The sequence below is a fragment of the Pseudopipra pipra genome, chromosome 18 (genome assembly GCF_036250125.1).
Source record: "Pseudopipra pipra isolate bDixPip1 chromosome 18, bDixPip1.hap1, whole genome shotgun sequence".
Taxonomy (NCBI): Eukaryota; Metazoa; Chordata; class Aves; order Passeriformes; family Pipridae; genus Pseudopipra; species Pseudopipra pipra.
The window spans coordinates 2,259,770-2,265,769 of NC_087566.1; positions in this window are offsets into that span (position 1 = coordinate 2,259,770).

The following is a 6,000-nucleotide window of genomic DNA, read 5'->3' on the forward strand; positions in this document are numbered from 1 at the left end:
TGGAGTGGGTAATTGCTGGTTTTATTTTAACTCCCTTTCACACGGAGCCGACGCTTCCCGCGGAAATTTTCCCCGCGTTGACTTCGGTGGAAGCCTCTGCCTATTTCTGGCAGCAATTAAAAGCATTCAGGAGCTGCCTGTCACAAATTTTCCACGGGGTGCTTTATTTGTGTTTGGTGAGAGAAGTGGAAAACGCAGCAATGTGGCTCCTGCTTCACTTGAACCGTCTCCCAGCCCGTGGCAGCTCCCATTTTTCCTCACTGGGAGCTGTTCTTCCCGATATCGCAGCGTGGGATTTCCCCAAGGAGAATAATGACATCCAGCACCCACCAACACCTGCTGGCCAGTGATCTGCAAGTGCTTTTGGGGAAATATTCATCAGGACTCGTGACTGTGAAATCATAACGCTGAGCTGTGTTCACAAGTCAAAAAGCTGATTGTTGTCTCTCTGGTACTCAAAACCACCATTAATTTAAAATGTCAAGGCTTAATTTGGGGGAGTTGGGTCCTGATGTCCGGAGTACATCGGTTCCCAAGTTCTCCAGAAGGGGTTAATTGCTAAGGAATCGTAGAGTTGGGCCAAGAGCTTCCCAAAAATGAAGAACCAGTGAGAAGGTGCAGCAGCAGAAAACGTGGTGATGCTCCAGGAGACACTGGTGGAGTACCGAGAATAAAACAGGATCCTCTTCTCATTCAAATATTTATAAGGCTGCTTGAATATATCTCTGTGTGGATTCTGTGGGAGGAAGTATGAGATGTATGTGTGGTATCTCTGATAGAATTTAGCTTACTGTGTGGGTATAACCCAAAAAAACCCATCAAATTGAGGGTACAGCTGTGTGGGGCTCAGCTGGTGGATGATCTAAAAGGGGCTTTCACCAAAACCCATCCCACCTCTGCATCCTGGATTTAAAAACCTTTAAAAACCTTTCAAATCCTTAAAATTTTAAACCTAAAAATGTGAGTTTTAAAATCTGTGCCAGCAGTCAGTAACTAACAGAGCTGAAATCACAGGGGCAAAGGGTTCTCCTGGCACATCCCAGGATGATTCCTGAGCAATCCTGGAGATCTCACCTCCTGGAGACCTCACCTCCTGGACATCTCACCTCCTGGACATCTCACCTCCTGGACATCTCACCTCCTGGAGATCTCAACTCCTGGAGATCTCAACTCCTGGAGACCTCACCTCCTGGACATCTCACCTCCTGCTGCAGTTCTTGCCTCGGTCAAAAGCCACTCCATGTCATTCAGAGTCACATTTGCAACTTGGAAAAACCTTTCTGTTTCCTGTTATGCACCGGTGGGAGGAGCAGGGGGAATCAAAAAGTGATTTTTAGGAATGCCTCAGCAGGGCTGTGTTGAAGCATCTACAAAAATTTTAAATATAAATAATAAAAATATAAAAATATAAATATATTTATATATAAATATAAAAATATAAATATAAATATAAATATAAATATAAATATAAATATAAATATAAATATAAATATAAATATAAATATAAATATAAATATAAATATAAATATAAATATAAATATACCACGTGTCTCTTGCAGCCAGATTTCTTTCTCATCATCATTGGGGTTTTAAGGTACAGAGTCACTACTTGGGTTGTGAGACCTCAGCATTTCCCTGAGAAAACCACTGTGCTTCTCACCTGAGTATCTGGTTGTGACTGGGATTTATGTTCCCTATTCCAGTTGCTTGGACAGAGCAAAGGGAGCAATTTAAAGCAACCAGGACTTTTCTATTTTTCAGATAATTTGTCGCACCTAAAACTGGGAGAAAACTCAGTTTATCTTCAAGGAATTATTAACAAATGGGTGCTGCAGCCTGAAAAGCAGAGACAACATCTAGATGTGTGTGTCCATTTTAAACGAGCCTGAGCATTTAATCTTGTTTTTATCAGTCCCAATTAATAATGCCTGCATCTGTAATTTGTAGTTTGTCCATAGGTGTTTTTATACTGGGCAAAGTGGTGGGCACTGAGGCTGCAGTTCAGGGAGGGGGTGCATAGGTGTGGGCTCTGGATGGCAACAGGGAGGGAGAATGTCAATAAAATAATATAATTTTAATATAATAATTTCAATATAATATCATTTCAATATAATAATATAATTTCAATATAATAATATAATTTCAATATAATAATATAATTTCCACATGATAATAGAATTTCAATATATCATCATTTCAGTACAATAATATCATTTCAATATATGATTTCAATATAATCATAAAATTTCAATATAATATAACTTCAATATAATAATTGCAATATAATTTCAATATAATAATATAATTTTCACATAATCGAATTTCAATGTAATATCATTTCAATACAATAATATCATTTCAAAATATGATTTCAATATAATTATAAAATTTCAGTATAACTTCAATATAATAATTTCAATATAGTATAATTTCAATATAATAATATAATTTCCACATGATAATAGAATTTCAATATAATATCATTTCATTACAATAATATAATTTCAATATAATACGATTTCAATAGAATAATTTCAATATAATAAGATTTCAAAACAATCATATAATTTCAATATAACAGAATTTTAATATAATAGAATTTCAATATAATAATATAATTTCAATATAATTTCAATATAATACAATTTCAATATAATAATATAATTTCCATATGGTAATATAATTTCAATATAATAGAATTTCAATGCAATAATAAAGAATTTCAATATAATAGAATTTCAATGCAATAATAGAATTTCAATATAATAAGATTTCAAAACAATCATATAATTTCAATATAACAGAATTTTAATATAATAGAATTTCAATATAATAATATAATTTCAATATAATAATATGATTTCAATATAATATGATTTCAATATAATAATATAATTTTGATATAATATAATTCCAATATAATAATTTCAATATAATAGAATTTCAATATAATATAATTTCAATATAATAATATAATTTCCATATGATAGTAGAATTTCAATATAATTTCAATACAATAATATAATTTTAGTGTCATATAATTTCAATACAATAATATCATTTCAGTGTCATATAATTTCGATACAATAATATCATTTCAGTATAACTTGAGCTGTGATATATGAGTAGAGATGGGATTTTTGACCTTATCTGGAACTCTGGGAGTCAGGTGAGCCCGTGAGTTCTGTGGAGGAAAGGGTTGGATGCTGGGATTGTGTTTCTTATTCCCCAGTTTTTATGAAAATTCCCATAGTCAGTTCTTTCCGGTTCTTTGGAATTGCTCCTAGTCCAGACTAGGGGAAGGATAAAAATCCCAGGAGGAAATGAGTCACCTCTGAGCAGGGAAATTCTTTCAGATGGAATCACAGCCGGCTGCCAGAGTTTGGAATCGGGTTCCCTGCACGGCCAGTTCTTATAAAACACAGAATTTATGCAGCATTCCTGCTCATCATTCCCTCTGCCTGAGATATCCAGGAAAGGCCATCACATCAATCTGATTGAAGAATTCCCTGGGAATTGTATTCGATGTTTTTCCTCATTAAATTAATGGTACAGACCTCAAACAGGGTTTCTGGGCACCCGTTGTTGTTTGCACAATTATCATGTAAAATGGTGTCTGATCTCTGCCTTTTGGGGAACTTGGATAAATGCTGTGTATTTCCCTGGAATTGCTCCCCTTTGGGATCCTAGGAACCTTGATAAATGCAGTGTATTTCCCTGGAATTGCTCCCCTTTTTGGGATCCTAGGGAACATTGTTAAATACACTGTATTTCCATGAAATTACCCCCCTTTTGGATCCTAGGGAATCTTGATAAATGCAGTGTATTGCCTTGGAATTGCTCCCCTTTTGGGATCCTAGGGATCCTTGATAAGTGCTGTGCATTTCCATGGGAATTGCTCCCCTTTTGGGATCCTAGGGAACATGGATAAATGCCATGTATTTCCATGGGAATTGCTCCCCTTTTGGATCCTAGGGAACCTTGATAAATGCAGTGTATTTCCTTGGGAATTCATCCCCTTTTTGGGATTCTAGGGAACTTTGATAAATGCACTGTATTCCCATGGGAATTGCTCCCCTTTTGGATCCTAGGGAACATGGATAAATGCCATGTATTTCCATGGGAATTGCTCCCATTTGCATCCTAGAGAACCTTGGTAAGTGCTGTGCACTTCCTTGGAATTGCTCCCCTTCTTGGTATAGTAGGGAATCTTGCTAAATGCTGTGCATGTCCATGGGAATTGCTCCCTTTTGGGATCCTAGGGAACCTTGCTAAATGCTGTGCATTTCCATGGGAATGACTCCCCTTTGGATCCTGGGGATAAACGCTCTCCTGCTCTGGATGCCTCAGTGCAGGTCACAGTCAAGAGCAGCACAATCCCCCCCGTCCTGCACACGGGTTACATCAACAATCCAATTCCCTTTTTCCCTGTGAGCTCCCACCTTCCCCAGTTCTGCCTTTTGCCTTCTCCCAAACTTCTGTTGGAGCTGTTTCCGTGTGAGGTGACACCCAGGGAGGCAGCAGCAGTGGAGTGGGAGCCCTTGAAGGAGTTGGGGCATTATCCAAGTGGTCCAATGTGAGGGTGGTACCTCGTGTGTGCCAGGGAGCTGGGAACAACCTGTGGGAACAGCCTGTGGGAACAGCCTGTGGGAACAGCCTGTGCTCCCAGGGACAGGGACCACTGCACACTGGGGCTGGACAGGGGCACAGGGGCACAGCAGCTTGTGCAGCACTGACACTGTTCCATAACCTGAGCCAGGCCTGGCCTGAAGGACCTGTGCACCTGCCTGACTCCTCCTGGTTGGACATAAGCTCAGCTTTGCCGGGGGCTCCAGGAGAGATGGCCCTGGCTCTTGCCCTGTGAGGACAGAGCCTGCAGCCAGCAGGACACAGCTCAGCACACAGAGCAGGATTTCATGGAATGCAGTGGCTCCAGGAGTGTGTTGTTGAGTGAGTGGGTCAGTGGGTTAACTCCCTGTTTGCTCCCTGCCTCCAGGGTTGGTTTGGCCTCCCAGCTGTGTTCCTGGTGAGCAGCTGGGGGAGCTGCCTGACTCAGCACACCCTCAGCCTCCACGGGCACAAGGGGCACTCAAGCAGGACCAGGAATGCTGTGGACAAAGCAGAGGGTCCCCTCTGCTGCCTCCCCCAGCCAGGGAAGGGAGGGATGCTCCCTGACACGGATAGAGGTGTTCAGAGTGACAGGAATCATTCACTCCGGGACTGTGCCCACAAATGGGTTGTTCACTGAAGAACTGGACTCAGTGGTCCTTGTGGGTCCCTTCCTACCCAGAATATTCTGTGATTCTGTGAAATAGGACAAATATGTGTCTCTATTTCAGAAATGCATAGTGTGTGGAAGTTATTATCTCTGCAAAAGCAAGCCCTCAGTCGTGCAGAAAGGACCTGACACGAGGCTGGGGTGCTGTGGGGAACGAGAGCCTTTGGACAGGAGCAGGGTGGATCTGGTGCCCTGCTCCCACTTTGCCTCACTCCTGGGACAATATTGTCTCACAAGTGTCTTGAGTCACTTTTTCTGGGCAGGTTCCTCACGCCCTTGCCATGGGACAGCCCCACACGTGTCACTGATCTGGGGGGTGTTTGCACCCTGCAGAGCTGGGGGGTGTGAGAGGGTGGGCAAGAACCGGGGAGGGGAGGCTGGGAAGACACCTTTGCCTGGTGGTTTGAGCAGTGCAATAAGGACAGGAAGGTTGTATGACCAGCTCTGCCTTTGACCTTGGGCAAGTGAACTCCCTCTGCCTCTCTCTCCGTTTTCTGCCCTTTGTCTGCACTGTTTGTTTTGACTGTGATTTTGGGTCTGAAGGTGGTCCCTCTTCACGAGATTGTTTAGTGTCCAACAGTCAAAAGCTGAGTTGATGGAGAACCTTTCAGTTCTAATAATGTAATAATGAATACTGTAAAAATGTAATGATAATGTGAAAATGAATCTGTTTTGAAAAACACAGTGGGACTTGTATGAACAGCAAAACACCAGTCAGAGTG